Source organism: Balaenoptera borealis, assembly GCF_965194805.1.
Source record: "Balaenoptera borealis genome assembly, chromosome: 2".
Classification (NCBI taxonomy): domain Eukaryota; kingdom Metazoa; phylum Chordata; class Mammalia; order Artiodactyla; family Balaenopteridae; genus Balaenoptera; species Balaenoptera borealis.
The window spans coordinates 3,243,440-3,265,978 of NC_138867.1; the positions used below are offsets into that span (position 1 = coordinate 3,243,440).

Consider the following 22,539-nt stretch of genomic DNA (forward strand, 5'->3'; position numbering starts at 1 on the left):
ACTGGCCCTCCCCTCGGTCTGCACGGCCATCAGAGAGCCCCCCAGTCCCGGCCAAGCCTTCCTGTGGTCAGATGTGCTATTAGGCACCAGTCACTGGAGGGGACAAGAGGACATCGCTGTATGAATCTCACCTCCCTAACTGATGATGAGATTACATGTGGCATTCTTTTTGGTCTGTTTATGGTATTTTTTTGTCATAAAGCAGCTTTTAATTTCGATGCATGTGTGTGTGTGTGTGTGTATTCTGATATATATATACACACATATATGCACATTGACATTAAAATAAAGAGTATATAAATATATGATTTATTTCACATATATAAATAGTAAAGAAAATTGTATAAATGAAGTTTTCCTTTGTAATTTCTGCTCTATAATACTAGTTCCAGCGCCCTCTCGCTTCTCTGGGGTCATAAAAGTGTTTATGTTTAACTTTCCTGTTCAGGTCTGTCACAGTTCTACATGGAGAAACACCCAGGGCACGATTTTCTGCATCATTTGTGACAAAATTGCACAGAAATTTTCTGTCCACTTAAGAAATAGAGAAGGTCTGGGATATTATTCTAATGGAATGCTTGGCACCAGATACATAGATTAAATAGCCAGAGCTGCAGGTGGGCCCAGGCGGCCGGGGAGTCCTGCCGCCACGGAAGGGAGCGCAGCCTCCACTGGGCCGGCACTGGGGTCACATGCCAGGGGTCGGTGCAACTCGGCGATCAAGAATAAAGGGGCGGCTACCTGGGTCAAGCGTTTCTTTTTGGAAAATAATCTCGAGACACTTTTGGTACCTTAGCACTATTATTCTGATTAACTTAGGTAAAATTTTCTTACTGACCCAGAGTCACAGATTACTCTCCTAAACAAAAACAACACAGCAAACTCTTAAGGAAACTGATTTCCATTTTCCGACTTGAATATCTAAATAGAAGTAAGCATCTGAGCCTGGCTTTGGGCACCTTCTCATGAAAGCATCTGTGACAGAAGAGTCCCCACCTGCGACAGCCTCTGTTCTGGAAAGGGGCTCTGAAAGCCGAAAATGTCACACCCCAGTGGGAGGGAAACAGAGGCAGAGCTCGGAGCTGCGCGCGGGGACTCTGGAAACAGCGTCTGCAAATGACTTTGGTCCCCTGGAGTGATGAATCATGGAGTCGCAAATCCTTTTTAGCTAATTGCTATCAGCTTGTGAGATTTTCCCTTCCATGTTCAATATCAATTTTCATGGCCATAGGAGATAGCGCTGCTCCCCTGAGCCCGCTGGCGACCGGCCGATAACGGGCAGCAGCAGCACTTAGAGCTGAAAGGGGGCGTCATCTAATGTGCAGCTGCTGCCGGGGACCGAGGGGAAGCCGGGGCCACCGTGCATCGCCCGCCTCGCTAATGCATTCAGGTCTGTGACCTTCTCGCAGAAATGTCCTCCGGTGCTGACAGGCTGTCCACACGCTCGGCCTTGTGCAACACGGGCTTGGCCTTCCTGGACATGAAAGCTGGACTTTGTATCATCCTTAGTCTGCAGTACAACACAGAAAATAAACTGGTTTATGACACGAAGGTGATGCTGTATTTTAAGGTGGATGCGTGGTAAGGCCACTGGTCCTCCCCCTGGAGTGTGTAAAGCTGTATTGAATCAGGAACTAAACAGGTATCGGTGTTGCCGTTCCAGCAAAACAAACACAGACTCGTGACTCGAGTTCGATCTCAAGGAGTTCCTCAGAGTTTCCAGAACTGGCGGAACTTTCCTGCATGCAAAGGAGCACTTTTCATGACAAGGCAGCCACAACCAGATGCATACTTGCTGTGAGTCCCATAAACACACGGGTACCGTGACATGGACATGGTACCATGAGACACCCAGCTCCGTGAGACACTGGGCAAAGGAGGCTGAACTAACGTCCGGATCTGGACCAGATCATCTTACCTGAGCATCTTCTCTGTAAAGATTTGAGATGCGAGTAACAAATCGGTGAGCTTTAAGCGACACGTGTGTTTTCTCCCAAGAGAGAACTAAAGAGATTCACAGTCTTGAGATCCATCAGCAGGGAGCTTTTAAGTAGCGCCATGTTGCCATGACTTGGATATCTGGCCAGCAATCCCTGAATGGATCATGTACCATCATTCAACAAGCATTCACTGGACAACACGACAAAGCAAATGTGCACAAGACGGTGGGAGACACGGCGGAGCCCAAAGACATTGGGAGCTCAGAGGTCAGGGTTAGCCCCACCTCGGGGAGACGGCGTTGATTGAGCCAGACAGGCTTTCTGAAGGACGACTTCCGGAGGCCCTGGGTGATAGAGACGGTGGCTTTCCATGAAGACACCCTTTTTTATCAGATGAACATGGTTTCATGTGGGAAGAACAGTAGCGTATGTAATTTTTAGATAATTCAGGTTAAATAATGTGTTTCATCTGTGGAGGGTTTACTCAGCCAAGACAAGACCCAACTCTGGACAGCTGCCTGCTTACTAGGCATCAGCACAGGTGGACATTCTTACCTGTGTACCCACAGCAGGTCCACGGGGCACAGACCTGGGTGCAGTCTCCACTGATTCCATGATCCATGTGGTCCCTTCTTTCAGCTCGCACACCTTCCAGCCTGAAAAGCCAGGGTTTATCACCACCAGCTCCAGCAGTCAGATTGGTCTCAAGTGGGAATACATTGGCCTGCCATGTCTTTTCTCTGAAAGAACAGCAACGGGTCTACAGTAGATGCTAAAACCATTCTGTCCACTTTTGCTTTATTTGCGTGGACGGCTCTGGGCCTGTGGTATTGGACACCACAGATCTGCAGTACAGTGGTGGTGAGGACAGTTCTCCGGCCGGGATCAGCCACAAAAGAATGCACAGTTTGGGACAGTGGTAATTAATCATCCGATATAACTGCTATCATTTTCTTAATCTGTTTCTAACAAGGTGATCTGAAAACACAAAACTCTTAAAGTATCCTGGATCCCCTGAATAGGAATAATGAGCTTATTCAATAAATATACAGCATTATTATATTAATGTGTGTCTTTCTACACATTTCTGTATATTTCACATTGTTACATTACATCTTCCTTTGATCTATATCATTACCTTGGTTATACAGATGAGAATTCATGTATTCACACTTATTAATTATATCATTTTTATCTATTGGAGAATTATCACTAAATCTTTTTAATTGATCCTATTAAGAAATAAAGCCTATAGTTGACCAATGTTATGTTCGCACTTGATTTCTTTGTATTCACCCAGATATCTCCTCCAATGTTATGGTCAGACTAAGGCACAGGGTGTAGTTTCCCCGTAGAACTAAAGGCACAGGTGTTGTTACAGTAGGATGCCACCTCCCTGGGACCCATCACCATGTCACCTAGTGCCACCTCCCCAGGACCCATCACCACGTCACCCAGTGCCACCTCCCCAGGACCCATCACCACGTCACCCAGTGCCACCTCCCTGGGACCCATCACCACGTCACCCAGTGCCACCTCCCTGGGACCCAGCACCATCTCAGTGCAGGCCCCTGGTCGTCTGTGTCCTGCGGTGGGGCTGAGCTGAGCCATCACAGACTAGGGGACTTGGACTTGCTGAGGCAAAGGTCCTCCAGTTCAATGTCCCTGCTCGTGGAAGGCAAGGGCTTGGCCTCCAAAACGTGGACAGTTCAGGGTGCCCTGTCTCCTCCAGGCCTCTCTGGTGTATCATTAGTAGAATCCTTGGGTTTAAGGTACAGGACAAGCCTAATAATCAAACGATGGAACAGAAATGGTGTTGGAATCTGGTGGGCTCCATCTCCATTGTCTCCTTGGTTATCCATCGCCAAGGAAGTTGATTAAAGAGGGGAAAAAAGACCAGGAAGCGAGGCCCAGAGTTGGACTCGGGTCCGTCACAGGAAACAGGGAAGAGATTCTGCTTCTGAGCTGATGCGGTTTGAGGTCTAAGAGTCTGCACTTGCCGGAGGCCGTCTGGCAGTCACTCAGAGAAGAGACGCCAACTGCTGGGCCCCTGCCTCCCATATCAGAAGGGTGCGAGCGGTAAATGGTTGCACAACAGGGTCTCTTGTCCCCCATCTCTGGACCTCGGGGGTGGAGTGACACTTCTGTTACCGTGGCTCCACCAGCAAGCCAGGCACCTCCAGCCAGCTGTCCACGGGTTCCGTTCTGTGTCCTCAAGGTCCCTTCCTAGACTGAGCATGCTGGGTTGCCTCCCTCTCCTGGGGACTGGCCCCATCTCAGGACACTGTGTTCACTGGCTTGGGCTGGGCCTTCGGAACTGGCTTAGAGAGAGAGGACGGGGAGGCCCTAGACGATCATCTGACGGGACGGCACAAGGGTCTGGGTGCATGCAGCATTTCCTTAGGTTGGAGGCTGTGCATTCCAGAATCATCACTGAAAGTCTCGCTGTCCCAGGGGTAGGACGGATGGCAGCCTTACACACACACACACACACACACACACACACACACACACACACACACAATATAAGGAAGCCAGCTCTCTGTGCTAACCCGTGCTGAGGATTAAAAAGGGTGCCTGGTCTAAGTAGAAATTCTCTATTTAGGCTGTGGAGGACAAATTACTAACAATACAGGGCATTTTTTCAATCCACATCAAAATCTCATTTATTTATTACAAAAATGCCCTGGTGTGTTGATGAGCAAAGACTCCACCTTTCAGGAACATTCTCCCAATACTAACGATACTCTCTTTGCGGGCTCTGCCCTGCGTCTCTCCTGCATTGGCCAGACTTGGCGATTCAGAGGCAGCGTCATGAGATCAGGTGCCTTGGGGGTGACCCTCTGCCTGTCCTGAAGCCCCAAACGATGATAAGTCACAATTACGTACCAACCCTCGTGTGTGCAGCTCAGAGCGCTTAGAGATTTTTCTCACTAATCTTCCCAAGAAATGCAAGCCCCCTCCCCAGCCCCCCTCCACTATAAAGAAAAAACATCCCCTTGACAGCTGGAGATAGGGAAACATGGGCAAGTCAGGAGAGCTGTCCAACAATTCCTTATTTTTATTCCAAGTGTTTATCTGATCTGCTTTGTTCCTGTCCTTTCCTTTCCTTCCTTCCTGACCACAGATTGGCTTCGCCCCATGCATTCTGTCTTCCCAACAATCTAAAATCCTCTTGAACTCCTTAACCCCTTGCTCATAAAATCACTTACATCTGGAGTTGGTTTTCTTTATTTCCTATAATTTGAGCAGAAGAAAGGCACAGCCAGATTGACGGGGAAACTGCAACATGGCACCGCGTCTGGGAGGAACGCAGACGCGGCCCCAGTTGATAAAGACGCACCTGCAGAAACACACGTGCAGCAGAGGCAGGACGCCAGGGGACACCTGAGTTTGTCCTTGTGTTGTGTTTTTAAGTCTTGTGAGGCAGAATCAAAGGCAGGGATTCACCAGTGCGACTTACTGCCAAACGCTGGAGACCGAGCCAGGCTCAGACAGTGGTGGCTAATTTAATTGCCATCCTGCAAGCGTGGTGCGTTTCTTATTTGTTCACTTTTGAACGGCATCACCCCCTCCCCAGGTCCCGGGGGGAATCCGCAGGCTCTGGACCTTTGCCTTTGAACATATCTGGATTCGAGCATCAAGAGGAGGTGACGAGGGCTGGGAGGCCCCCGACGCGCAGCTCCAGCACCAGCCTCTGCAATTACCGCCCGGTTCCTGCGGAAGGAAATTGAAAGTGTGAACCACATGGGTGAGAGTCGGTGACACGTCGGCCACAGATGACACTCGGCGCTGCCGCGGCTGCCGTCCTCTCGCTCTGCTGTTCACCTTTTATCCTTCTCAGCATCACGACTTAATCCACTCTAATGAGGTGACTCAACTGCCAAAATCCAGCGGCCATGCGGCTCTCTTCTGGCACTGCGTGGGGCTTCCTGAGAGAGAAGGGACTTTGTCAGCCTTCCAGGAGCGGAGCCCGTGCTCCTTTGACCACGTTTCCTTTCGCGCAGCAAGTTCTCTCCATCCCCGCCTGGGACAGGCCGAGCCATGCGCCGTGTCCATCATGAGATGGGGGCCAGCTCAAGGTTGCCCGCCTGCACGTTTAACTTATCGGCGCTTGAAGGACACGGCTGGTGGCCACATGTCACTGTTTACAAACAGCGGGTGACGGCCAACAGCGGCGAGAGTGTGAATCCTTCGCCCTCCTTATCCATCTGTCCGCGCGACCTGGGTTGGAAGCACCCGTGGGTAGAGGCAGCGGCGGGGACCACAGAGGCAAGATGGTATTGCCGACAAAACCACACGGAGGAGCGGGGAAGAAAATAACCGACTGGTGTCTAACGTGGCAGTACGTTTTAAAGGAGAAAACAGGAGCCAGTTTAATTGGTGAATCCCATATGTTTCCCGGGCTCCGTCTCAGAGATCTGCAGCAAGGTGGTGACGCCAGGAGATCAGATGTCGCAGAGCTGCGCTTACACCTGCCCCACCGCCAGCCCGGTTCCGTGGCAGCCTGTGTTAATAATTAGCATCTTCTCTTCCGCTGACTTCACACTGCTCCGCCGTGTGTCTCGGTCCCAGAAAATGCCAGGCCTGTGCCCTTCCCCGGGCGGACGAGCGAGCCCACAGGCTGTATTGCACACCCAAATCGCTGGGCTTCTCTAAACCGGGCAACTCCATCAGCCCTCGATGTGCAGGGCTCATATTTTGATAATTAATACAATATTTCACTTTAACGGCTTTTTTTTTTTTTTTTCGATTGAAAGAAGGGGCAGAAGAAGAAAAGGCAAGCACAATGCACTGAAAGCTCATGGGATTAACCGCATGGTCTTAATAAATGTACACACATCCAAGGCAGGGAGAAAAAATGTGCCTGTTACACGGCTCGAAACTCCCCCCTTTCTCCAGCCTTAATCTGATTTTTGCCAATTCCTTTTGATCTATCGGGGCCAGGCAAGTCAGGTCCACCAGTACAGATGGACTAAATATGGAGATTAGCCCCTCTCCTCCTGCCTCAGCGCCTAATACCTGATTAAGTCTAGAATCACACAATTGTCTCCGAGCTGGCTATCAGAGTGGCCGGGCTCAGAAGGGGGCAGGATGAAGGGCGATTTTGTAATGGATACTTATTTTATCCCAGTGCTCTAAGAAGATTAGGCCTGGGGGTGTCACATTAGCCGTGATCTCTGGGCCCCTGGTCGTCTCTTGCGGTTTTCAAACACCTCTCCTCGGCCTTAGAACAAACAGGGAGCTTGGACCCAGCGGCCCCATGTCGGGCATGAATAATTGCCCACTGCAAACTGTTTGAAGATCACAAAGTGCTGTGTAAATTACTCAGTTTGGGCTTCAGCCGGGGTGATTTGTGGTGACTTATTGAATCTTTTCACAGTTCAGAATTAAACTTTCTCCGCTGCTAACTGCAGACAGCGTGGAATGAAAGTTGGGTCTTAAGTGACGGTGCTCTCCTTAGATCAATCTCTGCAGAAGCCCAGAGGAACCGGGAGGTTTCAAGCCAGCCTCCCCTGCATTTCAGAGGGACGGGTGGACGTCTATTCTTAGCTGCTCTGCCAAGTTGTGCCTATTCAGCCGGCAACTTAAAATAGCTATTGAAACCAAAAAAGGAGGGGAACTGCTTGTTCTGAATCACCCACACGTTTTTGGCATGATCTCTTGGGCAATTTTCCTACCAGCATATCCAATTATTTTTTGTTTGTTTTCAAACACGGCACATTTCTTTAATTAGTGAGGGCAAACAAGTTAGGAACAGAAAGAAAAAAATAGTAAGTTTAAGAATTCTGGTCCGGGAAATGATGTGATTAAACAACATTCAATTAGAGGGAATTAGCCAGGCGGCTAGTTTCCCATCTGAGTTAATTCTGGGTAAGAGTAACTGACCCTGGATGTTTACGGCCCAGGTGCCAGCACCACTGACGGCCGTTTGAATAGAGAGCGTGAACCACTTTCGTATTTCAAATACATTTGTGCTGTAGGTTATTGAAGGTTCTCTGTTATCTGGCATTTTGCCTGCCCTGGTTCTATCCAGGAGGTTGCTTGGAAAAATTAATTACTGTGTATTTTTTCATTGTGTTTACCCAATCTGAATTGCTTTTGGTAAATGATAACTATGAAATCAAAAACAGATTCTGTACTATCAGAAATAATGATGATTTCTAATCTTGCCAAATATTTTAGAAATAATGTAAGACTATAGATCATTGTTTTTATGTTCTCAGATAGTGTTTGTGTGTTTTTACCCTTCTATTGGAAAGTAATAGTTCTAACAATCTGTTTTTAAATTATCCAGAAACTTAAAATCAGACAGCTGAACATATAAATATTTTTAATCACATACCGTTAAGAAAAACATCAAAATTAGATTGTGAAAGTAAAAAATGTAATTATCACTTTAGTGGAAAAGGTTATTACAGTTCTTTTATATACTTGTTTATTTTCTGATTAACATTTTTTATTATGCTATATTTTTAAAATAAATGTTGACTAGATTTTCATAGCAATTAAGATTTTCTGGGTTTATTTCTGAAAATGTAAAAGAAATGCAATCCACCCGTCTACAGAGCATCCTGCATCTCCCTGAATAGAATAGGTTTTTTTTTTTTTATGTTGTTACTAAGGTGCATTTATCACCTAGTGAAGATCAAGAAAAATTGAGAGGCAAAGCCCAAATATACCGTGCTTTGTTTTAAAATAGGATTAGTAAATAGAAAAAAAAAAAAAAATCAGTACACTTTGTATTGTAAAGGTAGGTAAATTTTGTGATCCTTGTTGAAGCCAGCCTAGTTAACTATTAACCATAGCATTTACCTGAATTATGGAAACAAATGCAGTGCTTAGAAGGATAAACCGAGCTCAATTCTATACCTGTACGTTTCACCATGCACATTTCTGTGTTCACTCTGGGCCCAAAAATTCCTGACTGATGTGCAGAGAACAAAATAACAAAATACTGTAAACAAAGAGGCTTTTGCTTGGTGGGGGGGGCAGATATGATGTGCCAGGAACAATCTAGGTCATTGTTGTGGTGGTCAAGTTCATTCAGATATTATCTATCTAAATTTAGACCAGGTTACTTCTTGTAGAAAGATTGTATTCTTATAGAAATAATGCATATTTCTACATATCCAGTTACTACCATATTCAAGGCATCAAGGTGACATGTGGGTAAGAGGCTTCTTGAAACTTTAGACCTCTGGAGAGTTATGGGAGTGCGGGCACGCGTGCAGGAGGAAGACAGGAAAAGAGCCTCATAACAGTAATAAACAGTCTGTTCTAAGAACTATATATATGTTTTGTATATGCTTTATAACGTGGTGAGATGGCATTATGATGCTCTCCGTCTCACGTGGGGGAAGCTGAGGCGAGGTGGTGTGTCCAGGGTCATACCAGGTGGGAAGTGGCAGAACTGGGATGAGAATCAAGCTGCCTGGTTCCAGAGTCCTTCCTCCTCACCACACCAACTTCCTCTTGTCCTGAGAGCGGTGGACATTCAGAGAAAGGACACACTCCCTTGGGAGCCAGGAAGGAGTAAGGCTTTTTAAAGACGGCGGCACTTGAGCTGAGCCTTGGAGTGTTTTTAGGGACACAGATTGGGATTCATGCCTTCCAGGCAGGGTTAGAGTGACGGACTTCCAGTGGTTTCTCAGGTGACGATGGAACATTGGATGCCATTTCTTTGCAAACTGTGCAAATGGCACCCAGGACACACATCTTGTCCTGGTGCTTCATTCTGCTTCAGTACTAATTGGCCAGGCATGGGAGATGTGCTGAGGGTTACAAGGGAGCAGGTCCCTGGCCAGTCAGTGTTATGGGGAACCTCCAAGCTCATGCTCTCCTGGGGCTGGGCCCCTTGGGTGCTCTTCTCACAGCAAGAAGAGGATTTGCCACAGATCAACTCAAGATGATTGATGATTTGATGAACATAAGGAGATTAAATACTGGGTAGTCAAACTCCCACTTTGGAACCCCAGTTTCACTCCTTTTATTGCTTTGAGACTTTAGGCAAGCTACTTAAGTTTTATTTGCCTCAGTTTCCTCATCTATAAATGGGAATAATAATAGCACCCAACTCATGAGGTTGATTTGAGTCTTAGTGCCAGGAACAAACTGAGTTCTTGTCAACATTATATTATATATTAAGCAGCTACTGTGTGTCAGGTTCTAGTAGAGATGACATAGAAAATGTGAAAAAATGAGACAGGACCTGTCATAGATGGGGAACAGATGTAAAAGGAATAAGGAGAGCAATATAAGAAAAGGTAGTTCACTTAAAAAAATAAAATGTCTGTCATGCAGATGTATTACAGATTAATGGCCAATAAAGGGAGAAAGCAAGGATGGATTGATCCTGGGACAGCTTCAGAGGAAAGTCAAGCTGAGGAAGACCTTGATGTGAGGCGGTCTTGGAGAAAAAGGGGCATTTCTTTTGGAAGTCACGCTATTTGATACAAACTTGCAGCTGGAAGACTGTACTGTCAGAGGACAAGTGTCTGAAGCTGAAGGTCTGGTATGTGAATATTTGAAAAGGTAAATAAATCCATATTTTTTATTGCAATGATTCATCTTCATCCTGTGCACAAAGATGAAATGTTACCACAAGTGAGAATTATGTCAAATGCCATAGGGACAGTTTAGGTTACCTTAGCATTTTGCACAAACCCCCTATTTTATCATGTGTAGAACTCCAGAGCCTAGAGAGGAACAGGAGGCAGGTGAGAGCAAGTAAGGTCAAAACGAGAGACCATGTGAGAGATGGTAAGACCTCAAATTGGGTAGCAGCAGTGGGAATGGAAAAGAAGTATAACAATAACTGTGATAATAATAATAATGGAATTGCAAAATGATTGACTATCCTGTGCAAGTATTGTAAAGCACACAAGTCTGACTCCAGTGTTTATATTCTTGCTATTACATCAGAGCTTTCCTCTTAAAGCTAATTTATTGAGCATTTACTTGGTACCAGACACCATTCTAGGTACATCACCTATGTATACAAGGCTAGTGCTTCCTTCCATTAGCCCAGAGAGGCATGATGCTTACTTCAGTATTACTTAATTATTCAATTTTTTCAAATAGTCTTTAAATAAATTAGGTAAATGGTTACATAAATTTTGCAAAATTTAACATTACTATCATTTACCATAACCAAATCTGCCTGTGTGATATGATCTGTTCTTAGTATTTCTCATCCAGGAACCGTGATAAAAATCCTGATTCTCACATCCCACATCCAGATTCTGAGTTAGTAAGTCTGGTCCAGGGCCTCAGAACCTGCATTTTAACAAGTTCCCAGGTTACCTTTATGCAGTTTTAGAACCCAGATAACCTGCTCAGATCTTGACCTTCTGAGTTTTCTGTCTTGACAGTAGCTCATTGTGAAATAGTTATTATGAACAAAGAGTAAAAGAACAATAACAACAACAAAATTGAGATAAAAAGGCAAATCAACATTTTTAATGCTTTGTTATTTGTGGCATAAACAGACAGCTATTCATCCCTCTCACTTTGTGGCCTCAAGTCCCTTCATTTAAGGCTGTTTCACTATCTCTCTCCCTCCCTTTGCATCTCTACAGAGCAAATGTGTTTACTATGCCTTTCTGTTTCCATACATCTATGTGACCACCTCATGATGTCCCTGGAATTTTTACTGCTTCATTTGTGTATTGTTGTTTCAAATAGAGAGATTTACCAAAATCACATTTCATTGCATTGCAGAATATCGGACAATTCCCTTAGGTTAGCTGAGTGCAGTGCCCTGATTTAGCCACTACATATTTCTTTATTTTTCTGTCTCACAGAGATTTCACGCGCTCCCAGGACCATGGTGGCTGCAGGTCCTGCTCACCTGAAGGCAGAAGACTGGAGCCTAATTCGACTCTCTAATTCACAGCCTCATCCGTCCTGCCTCTGGTGTGCAGGGGGCTCCTGGGACACAGACTCCACAACAAGACTTCCCCAGGGTTGGGAAACTGCTCCGAGGAGAGCCAGGCAAAGGTCAGATCTTAGAAAGGAAGTGATAGTTCTTTGAATATTGCAAGGGTCAGTTCAATAATTACCCAGCTGAAGTGAGCCGTGGCCCAGGCCCCCAAGTTACAAAACACACCACGGGCTCTTTAGTAATGACTCAGGGCCTCAGTCAAGGATGCTGACTGTTTCCCTAACACCTCTGGCCACAGTCTCTCAGCCAGCCCTGCGACATGCCTGCCAATGCTGCAGGGTTATTAATAGAAGCTAATCAATAAAGATAGACATGGGGCTTTGGTGCAGCAGGCAAGGTCAGCCAACTGCAGGGCAACCCCCAGCCTCTTGCTAAGCCCCTGATCTTTAACTGATGTTCCCTGCCCCAAAGGTGCAGCCTCTGAAGAGGCGACAAAGGAAGACTGCAGTCCTGTCTCTCTCCTGTGTTTATGGTGGAGACACTAAGAAGAGGCTCAGGGAGGAGGTGGGGCCGTTCTGGGAGACCACTGGACATCTGCCTTCTGGGGCTTCCTGGGGGGAGGGGTGCCCTTACTGGGAGGACTTCCTGGGGGGACCATGCTTGTTCAATTTCATCTACTGGGTGCCTGTCTCTCTCCGTCCCTCCCCACAGGTACAGTTTTAAATGATCACAGTGTGTATTTTTAAAGTTAATTTAAGCTATTGTAATGATGTTTATTCAATTATAAAATTATTATATTATCTTGTAAAGTGGAAGAATCTCTCTCAGAAGTAAACATGATTCATGTTTGGAACACTTCTTCGTAATATTTGTAATGCATAGATGTCTCTCTAGCACATGAAAATTGCAGCTGTTATGGGTACCTACTTTTCCCTAATACAGGCTCCCATGTTTACATTTCTCTGTCCGGGACATTTGCATAGGTGCATTTTTCACTCCTACAAACAAGGCTGAGACCATGATCTCAGCGGAGACTGCTGACTGCATCCATGAGTATTTTCTTAGGAGACATTCCTCCAGTGGAATTGCAGGGCTGAAATTGTGGACGTGCAAAAGCTCTTACTACACATTGTCAAACTGCTGTATGGAAAATGTGTACCAGATTGAAAATCCTGCTGAAACTCAGACAGAGGTGGCCCGGGGCGTCATGGACAGAATTCAGCATTGCCTGCTGAATCCCGGCAGACCGGGCAAAGCTTTAACTTGCATTTTATCTGGATGCAATAATGTTGGAAAATAATTTCCTAACCTGGAGTATTTTTGTTTCTAACCTTATATTTTCATGCTTGTCTTTTTTTTTCCATTGATTTTTTAGTAGAAATTATGCTTTAAGAATAATAATCTGACACATGGATTACAAATTCACTTGAAAAAAATGGATTTGTAAAAAGAATGTTTTTTTCTCCATTTAGGGTATTTTTAATATCATAACCTTCCATTGCAATGGAGATTTTCCATCGCTAAATGTGCTTGAAATGTCTCATTCCTCAGATCAGATAAAGAAAAAAAGTTTATTCTGTACAGTAATTTCTTAATCCACTTGAAGAATATTTTTTCAAAGGATATAATTTGAGTTTCTGTCATTTTTTTCAAATACTTATTTTGGGAATTTATTTTCTGAATAATGTGTCCCTCCTTACTCTGTTAGTTGCATTTATGGCCACAGAACAAGTACTGAACCAGAGTAGGGTCAGCTTCAAGGAGCCTGTTCTGTTCTCCTGACCGTCAGCTTGGGGGTGAGTACTGGTCAGTGGACAACGTCATCTCATATTGAGAGTGACTAGACCCCCTCCGTCACTCTCATTTTTTTTTACATTCTTTTTTAAAAATTCTTTTCCATTATGGTTTACCATAGGATACTGAATATAGTTCCCTGCACTATGCAATAGGTCCTTGTTGTTGATCAATCTGCTATATAATAGTTTGCCTTTGTTAACCCCAAACTTCCAATCCATCCCTTCCCCCTCCCCCTTGGCAACCAGAAGTCTGTTCTCTATGTCTTTGAGTCTGTTTCTCTTTCGTAGATAAGTTCATTTGTGTGATATTTTAGATTCCACATATAAGTGATATCACATGGTATTTGTCTTTCTCCTTCTGACTCACTTCACTTAGTATGATGATCTCTAGTTGCATCCTCATTTTTAAACATTTTGTTGTCAACTCTTGTTGTTATGTTCCAGCTGAAGTTTAGAACATTTTGTATCTTGGTGAAAACCTGGGCTGGGGACCAACCTTATGTCTGGGCAAGTGTGGGAGAGGGCAGCTCACATTTCTGGGGCTCTTCTGCATGGTGAGAAACAAAGCAAGTGTGCTTTATGTATCCTTGTACTTTGACTCGCATCAGTGCTGTCGTCAGCATTTTCTAGAAGAGAAAGCTGAGGCAGAAGAGGTTGGGCAACTTGCCTGGGTTTCACAGTGAACAGAGGCGGAGCTGACGCATGGTGCAGGCAGTGTGAGGACACGTCACACACCCGGTCCCTCCCTCCCCAGATCAGAAACAGCAAAGACCCCTCCTCATTTGTCATGATGTTTCCTGCCAGTAAAGCTTCCAACGTTCTTCATACAGAACTCACACACTTGAGGTGAGGGTACTTCTAAGTAGTTATATTTAAAAGACTTCAATATTTTTTTTTATAATTCTTCCATAAATTTCCTAGTCCTATTTTCATAGATTTATTCCTAGAATTTTTGTTGCTGTTGTACAAGTTGTATCTTTACCTTCGTGTGTATGGTGAGTTTGGAGGAAGGGAATACGGCTGCTTTTCTTGTTATTGGTATTATATTGTTTTCTATCCTGAAATCCTGATGAATAGTTTATAGTGAGCAAGAGTTAGTTGATTTTCAGGAATTTTCAGTATAGATAATCATGTCTTCTAGAAACAAGGAAAATAGTGTCTCATCCTTACCAATGCCTATTCATCATATTTCTTTTTTAAATATATAATGTCTTTGAATTGGGGATTGTAATAAAATGTTAAATAGAAGAGAGTGATGAGAGGCAACCTTGATTTCTTCCTGATTTAATAAAAATGCTTCTAATCTCCCATTGCTAAGGAGTATGCAGCCTTTAGTGGATAGTTTTATTGCAATAAAGATGTCTTCCTAGGTCTCCAAGAATTTTTCTTGAATGAATGTTGAATTTTATATTTTTTTGCTCTTTCTAATGAGATAACATATTTTATTTTTTCTCTTTTAATATATTAATCTGGGTGAACTAGGTTGATAGATTTTCGCATGCCAAACCATCCAAGTATAAATGCTACTTGTTAATTACATATTACTTTTATATACACCACTAAACTTCTTCTTTTTAATTAATTTAATATATTATTTCATTTTATCTGCTCCAGTAGATTTTTTTATTTTATGTTTATTATCACTTTGTAGTCATCTCAAAAATTTTAAAAAATGGATCCTTACCTATCACTAACTCACTAACTGGCACTTTTCTACATCCCAAATAATGAAACCTCTAAGAGCAATTTAACTTGATTTTACACCAATTCTTCTTTCACTTATTGTCATATGTTTTATTTCTATACATGTTATAAGTCCCTCATTGTTATTATTTTTGTTTTAAACAGACAATATATTATACAATTATTGATACATTTTTCTTTTTCAATGACCTTTCTTTTTCCCCAGTTCTCTGCTTTTTTCTGGAATCCTTGTCTTTGCTCCTGAAGAAGGCCCTTTCATATTTTCAGTAGTGTGAAATCTGATGGAAACAAATACTCTCAGCTTTTGTCTAAAGAGATCTTTATTTTCCTGTAATTTTGGAGCAATATTTTCACTGAGGATAGAATTTCAGAGCTTCAGGTGGTCATCCCTCCTCTTCCCCTGAAGTTAATGGATGCCCACCCAACCCTCAGTGCTTTTAATATTCCCCTTTATCTTTGGTTTTAAACAATCAGACAATGATGTGATTAATTGCAGTTTTCTCTGCATTGTGCTTTGAATTTGCTGAGTTGTAAGCTGATGAGTTGTTTGTGAGTTGATGTCTTATCATTTGGAAAGTTCTGGGTAATTACTTTTCAATATTGCTTCTGTTTCATTCTCTCATTCATATCTTCACTCATATTTGTCTCATGCTCTGTTCTGCTGTTTCCATTCTTTCTTATCTTTAAAATCGAGCCCAAATACTATATTCTGAATTATTTTCAAGTTTATAAATTCTATCTTCTGCTTTAATTTTAAAACTAACTCAATATACTTTTTTAAAAAATATATATATTTTGCAGTTTGTATTTCTAGAATGCTTACCGATTATATTTTGCTCAGTGTTGTTTGTCCATTTGTCCATATTAGTCTTACTTATTTTGAAGTCTTTACCCACTAATGACAATATTTGATTTATCCCTTATTTGCTTCTATTGAATATTTTATCTCTTGATTCTTTGTTATTTTTTCTTGCTTTTTGATTATATATACATATTTTTTAACATGTGCTGGAGTTAGTGTATGATTTATTGTAGGGATTCTGAATTATGTTCTCTTCCTCTAAAGAGTGTTGATTTTTTTTTCTGTCTTTTTCTGTTAAATTTGATTTGCTGTACTTTTACTATATTTATATTTTTACACGTATGGTCATAACTCCACTGTGATTTCTTTAACTTGTGAATTGGATGTGGGTTGTTTGATTCTGAATGCGTCGGGATGGAGGCACTTTTAGTTGTTAATTTCTAGTTTCAGTCCTTGGCTGTCAGAACCCAGAGGAGGAAGCAGGGAGGGGGCAGCATCAGGACCATCTACTCATGCATCTCTCCATTGTCGAGGAGGAGGCCCTTTTCCAGAAGCCCTAGCCTATGTCCTCTTACATCTCTTAACAGAACTTGGTCCCTGGACTAAATCACTGGCAAAGAGGAAAGGACCATCATGGACCATCCTTCAGAGTCAGGTACATGGTCACCCAAATGTGATGCGTTCAGTAGAGAAAGGAGGAATCAATATTGGTCTGCTAACCAGCAAAGTCTGCCACAAACATTGTGCCGAGTCACCACATATGACAAGTGAGTATTCCTTTGTCAGAGCTGCTGTGATAAAGTGCCACAGACTTGGTGGCCTAAACAACAGTAATTTATTTTCTCACAGTTCTGGAGGCTGGAAGTCCAAGATGTCAGCAGGACTGGTTTCTTCTGAGGCCTCTCCCCTTGGCATGTAGATGGTCATCTTCTCCCTGTGTCTGTGTCCTAATCTCCTATTCTTATAAGGACACCAGTCATATTGGATTAGGGCCCCACCTATGTGACCTCACTTTACCTTAATTACCTTTCTAAATGCCCTATCTCCAAATACAGTCATATTCTGAGGTACCAGTGGTTTGACTTCAACATATCAATTTTGGGGGAACACAATTCAGCCCAGAACATAAACCAGTGGGCAATTCTCTGATCTCAGCTTATCTGAGCTGCTAATAATAGTTGACACGTGATCAACTGCACTTTCAAAAAAAAATCTCCTTCACTGTCTCTTGAAAAGTTACTCCTAGTTCTTCTACCTCACTGAGTGTTTCTTTTACTTGCACTACTTAGAGGATAACACTCATCTGTCATTTAGAAATTCCACCTATACACGGATGATTCAATCCAGACCTCTCTCCTGAACTACAGTCCTGTAAGTCCAGCTACATTCTCAATAATTCCACTTAGATGTTCAAGGAGCATCTCAGTCTTCATGTCTTAAAAGGAACTCAATCTTTATCCCCAAACATTCTTCTCCCATAGTTTTCCCCATCCTGGTAAATTATAACTACATTCTTCAATTTGCTTTAACTAAGATCTTAGAGTCATAATTAGATCCTTTCTCTCTCTCTCTCTCTCTCTCTTTCACTCAGTGTGTAACTCAAGAAAAAAATCTGTCATTTCTACTTTAAAATATATCCATATTGCAACTACAACATGGAATCCCATTGACGTGACTTCCCATTTCCCTGAGTGTGGAGACCTGGCCCCGCTTCCTCTCTGGCCTTATCACCTGTTACTCCCCCCCACCTTATCATCCCCACCTCACTCTGCTACCACAATACCACCTCTCCCTGTCCTTGAATTTGCAGAAGACCCTGCCAAGACCACCTGCACTCCCTCTGCCTAGACACTCCCTTAGCTGATTTTGGTCTTGTCCCTGCTATACTCCAGCCTGCTACCCAAGACCACCTCTCCTGACACCTCACTCTGCTTTATCTCCATCACTCATCATTCCCTGGGGTCTTGTGTGTTTGTTTGTCCATCCCTCTCCACTGGAGTAGGATCCCTGGAGAACGACACTTATCTCACAGATCTCTGTATCCTCAGAGTCTGGAAGAATGCCTGACAATAAGTAGTGCTAATAAATATCTTCCAAAGGCAATTGGATGTGCGCCATTGTAACTCACATCTCTTTGCTACTTAATAAGTTTGAACATTTTCCTCTTATGTGGGTTACCTGTTCATGTTTGTGTCCAACTTGGCTTCCTGATATTTTGCCTTTTAATTTCAGACCATCAGTGTTAGTAAGCTCACTTCATTCCATCCCATAAGAGTTGGAGTCTCCTGGTGGTTACCCCTGCTTCTGCACAGATGGACCCACAGGGAAGCCAGGTCACGTATGATGTCACACCAGAAGCTAAGTTTCCTCCAGGTACCAAAGCTGAAACATGCCCCTCTGCCGGGCTGTATCTTCAGCACAGATACATCAACCTTGAATCTGAGAAACCTGCTGAATGCGGCTCCCTTTGGGTCGAGAGAGTAGAGACGTCACAGCCAAGGCCCCCAAGTCTGGGAGCTGGGGACCCGTCACCATGGGCTGGCTGTCAGTGTGGCAGCATCAGGTTCTAATAAGGCACAGATTCAAGGGGAGCTTGCACCCCGACCCCCTGGTGAGGTGATTATGATTTGTTCACGGGCATTAGCGAATTTTGCTCAAATGTGCATTGGACCATGTTTCTGCACATTTCATGAATAATTAAAAATGGAAGTCTAAACAGTTCATGTGTGGGATTTGTGTATGATTCTCATGCTAAAGACAATCGCCAAGGTCTTAGAACTTTATCCAGAGCACAGGATGTTTCAATAGCAGCTTGTTCATGACGTAGGCTGCATGGGAACTTTAAATTGCTGCCCTTTTAAAAAAGGTGATTCATGGGGTCTGCGTTCTTGAAGACAGTATGTTTTTAACAAAAAGAAAAAGAAGGCTTTAAAATATTCAAATGATGCTTTCACATAGCCTGTATGAACACAGAACACATTCTAAGATTCCAGCATTTTTGACATCCTTTATCTGTTTTCACTTATAAAGGCTAACGTGTTTTCTACTGTATGATAAATCCATTTTTTAAAGCTGTCACTTTGACCTCTCTTACAGGAAGCAACTGGAAGCAAGAGATGTGGTGTCCTGGAAGGACATCATTTCCCAGGAGTCAGGCCCTAAATGTTCATGGTGAAGTTGCTCAGAGTGGAGCTACTCTGAGGGCCCCTCACGGCAAACACCTATCCAGAGCCTTGGAGCCATCCCAACAGGGCCACTGGACCCCTCGCCCTCTCCTCTGCTCCCACCCAGCCCTACCCACCCCCTGGACTGTGGCTCTCTCTCCCCGGCTGGCTCTGTCTTTGTTCTTGTTGTCCATTCTCAGGCCTGAATCCACTGCAGATGGACCTCAGATCTGCCCTTCCCCCCAAACCCTCAATGCCCCCTGGGGCACCCAGAGAAGACCCATGGTCCTGGTGTGCCCGCAGGTCCCGGCCTCGCCCACCCTCCCTACCTGGCTGTTCTCAGCCACCTCACTCACCCCACTGGCTCCAAACACGCTGGCCTGCCTGGGGCCCTGACCCTGCTCTTCCCCCCATCTGGAACGTTCCTGCTCTCTCTCCCTCCCCGTCTTCTGGTCTCTTGCAGCCAGGCCTTCTCACAGTCCTAGTCAAATGTGGCAGCACCCCGGTCCCCATCCCTAAGTCATGGCCCCGCGTTGATCTGCCTCAGACACATGGAGGCATAGTTTATTTAGTTATTGATTATCCGCCCCACACACCTGTGTCCACTCTAGTGAGAGAAGGCTTTTCTCCTATTTTGCCCACTGTGTGTCCAGGATAAGAATGCCTTACCCGCAGCAGGTCCTTAATCAGTATTTGTTGAATAAATAAATTCTCAAAATGTCATTAGGCCTTTCAGGGCCTCCAGGCTGAAGGTCAAGGGCACCTGCAGTCTACATGCTCCCTCTGTAACCCGGCCCGCGACCCTATCATCCAGGAGGCTTCCGGACGTTGGGGCAAAGGCACTCGGTGGGGACACAGATGCCCTGGGACCCCTGACTCTGAGCAGCCCTGCCAAGCACATGACGGGCTAAACGCATGTCTCCTGGGGTGGGGGGGTGTCGGGCACTCCTCACCTGTGCGCCCCCATCACCTCCCCAGGGCACCCGGCTCTGCTCCTTTACATGGGGTCTCCCGAGGACACAAGGCAGATGTGATAGACCCGTGGGGATATCCCAGTAACAAATGGAGAACATTCTCAAAGGAATGCCTTTTTTCCAAAAAAGCAAAAAAACAAAACCTCCATCCTCCCACGTGGAGGCAATAGGGCCCACACGTCACCTCCTCTCTCTCCTACGTCCCTGATGGGCCCCTGAAAACCAGTGGGGATTTCACACTGGATCACTTCTGCACAAAGAATGTGGCTAAGTGTGACTAAGTCATTCAAGTCACCCACGTGGGGAAGTACCCGACGTTTTTGAACTTCTAGAAGATCTTTAACTTTTCTGTGGACGCTCAGCTCTACGGTTCACTGTTAAAACAGCTGAGATAGGAGCAGGCCCTGCAGGACGGCCCTCATGGAGACAGAAAAGCAGTGCGTTTCTCGGGGTGGGGGGGTGGGGAGAGGAGGGGGGCGGAGGGGGGAGGGGGAGGGGGAGGGGGAGGGGGAGGGGGAGGGGAGGGGGAGGGGGAGGGGAGGGGGAGGGGAGGGGGAGGGGTGGGCAGCTTGGATTCAGCGAGAGTGGCGTTTGGAGCAGCAGCGAACTGTGCGTCTGAGGAACAAGCAAATGAAAACTTCCGGTAGCTTCTTCCCACGGGGGCTGCTCTTTAGTGTAGGGACTTGAGACGGAGCCTCGGTCATCTCCCCACGTCACTCCCAGGACATCAGGGCAGGGCCGGCCTGGGATGCTGGTCAGATGCGCCCTGGGATGTGGGCCCTGGAGGTGGCGCCCTGCTCCCGGGGACTCTCTCTCGCCGAGGCCTGGAGCGCACTCCCCGCACACCTTCCCCGCTCTCCAGGCTCCACCAGACTCCAGCTCAAGGTTCCAACAGCGGGCAGCCAGGGGGTTCTGCGCTCCGGAGCGGGTGGCAGCCTCAGCCAGTGAGCATGCATCTCAGTCCTCTCTTGTCTTCTCCTGCTTCCGGCCCGACCCTGTCCTCGCCCCGGGCCGCCTTCTCTCCTCTGATGGGCTCTGGCCAGAGGAGCAGTGGGGGAAGGGGTGGTGTCACCCTCCCAGCCTGGCACGGGTGACAGAGGCAGAGGTGATTCCGGTTCCGCAGAGCCCCGGACCTGCACCTGAGCTCTTTATCACTGGCCACGCCCAGGCCACCACGTGGGGCCTGGCGCTGTGCTTACTAAAGGGGTGTATTTGCCCCCGCTGTCCCCCTCGCCTTGACGCATTCTCGTGCCAGACTCACAGATATGGGCTGAATTGTGTCACTCCCCTCCCAAGAAGGTCATATGTGAAGTCCTCAACCCCCGCCCCCCTGGACCTCAGAATGTCACCTTGTTTGGAAATAGGGTCATTGCAGATATAACTAGGTGAGGAGAGGTCGTAGTGGAGCAGAGTCCCTCATCCAATAGGACTGGTGTCATGAAAAGGAGAAATTTGGACACAGACACACACAGAGAAAAGACCCGGTAGAGATTGGAGTTCCGCAGCCGTCGCCAAGGACCTTCCAGAAGCTTGGAGTGTGGCCTGGAGCAGATCCCACCCCTCTGCTTTCAAAGGGAGCGTGGCCCTGTCCACACCTGGGTCCCGAGCATCCCGCCTCCAGACTGAGAGACAATAAATGCCTGTTGTTTAGGCCCCGTGGTTTGTGACACTTTGTTAAGGCAGCCCAGGGAGACCAGCACACACCCCCCAGGACATGATGATGTGGAGACTGAGGCCATGGGTCCTCTGAGTGTTGACCCAGAGGCTTAGGTGAGAACCACACGTTTCTGATCTGCTGAGGGCAAGAAAGATAATTCCACCCAACCCTTTACCATTAACAAGTAAGCGAGGCCCAGAGAGATTAAGTGACTTGTGAGGATATGATGACTAAAAACAGTCATCAGCCTGGAACCCAGGCCTCCCCAGCCCCAGGTCAGTGTTCTCTCTGTGGCCTGATTCTTTTCTTGAACTTGTATTCTGAGCTCATCAAAAGAGGCCACCACTACCTGGCTTCTCAGTAATGGGATTTGCTCTGGGGCCATCGTCAGGGCCAGAGCATCCAAGACCACAGCCCAACATCATCCTGGGTGAAGCACAACCCATGGGGCACCTTCTCGACCCCAAATGTGCCTGCATTGGTGGGAGGTGGAATGGAAGCGTGCATGGCCTCCAGGTGTGAGGCTGGCGCTTCCAGAAGGGCAGCGGTCAAGACAAAGAATGCCAGCGGGGCCCCTCCTGATACTTGCCAGGCAAAACCGCATGTGAGGAGAGGA

General features: G+C 45.6%; 1 long non-coding RNA gene across 3 annotated transcripts; it reads left to right on the forward strand.

Moving 5' to 3' along the window:
• The first annotated feature begins 228 nt into the window (after window positions 1-228).
• On the forward strand, window positions 229-20,710 carry LOC309623318. Of its 3 annotated transcripts, none has more exons than XR_014241315.1 (4): window positions 229-14,468; window positions 16,716-16,895; window positions 18,361-18,744; window positions 19,225-20,710. It is a non-coding gene; the product is annotated as an uncharacterized lncRNA (long non-coding RNA). The 3 variants fall into 3 exon arrangements; XR_014241316.1 differs by having other exon boundaries at window positions 18,361-18,501; XR_014241317.1 differs by lacking the exon at window positions 229-14,468 and adding an exon at window positions 14,475-14,617 and having other exon boundaries at window positions 18,361-18,501.
• The last annotated feature ends 1,829 nt before the right edge of the window (window positions 20,711-22,539 follow it).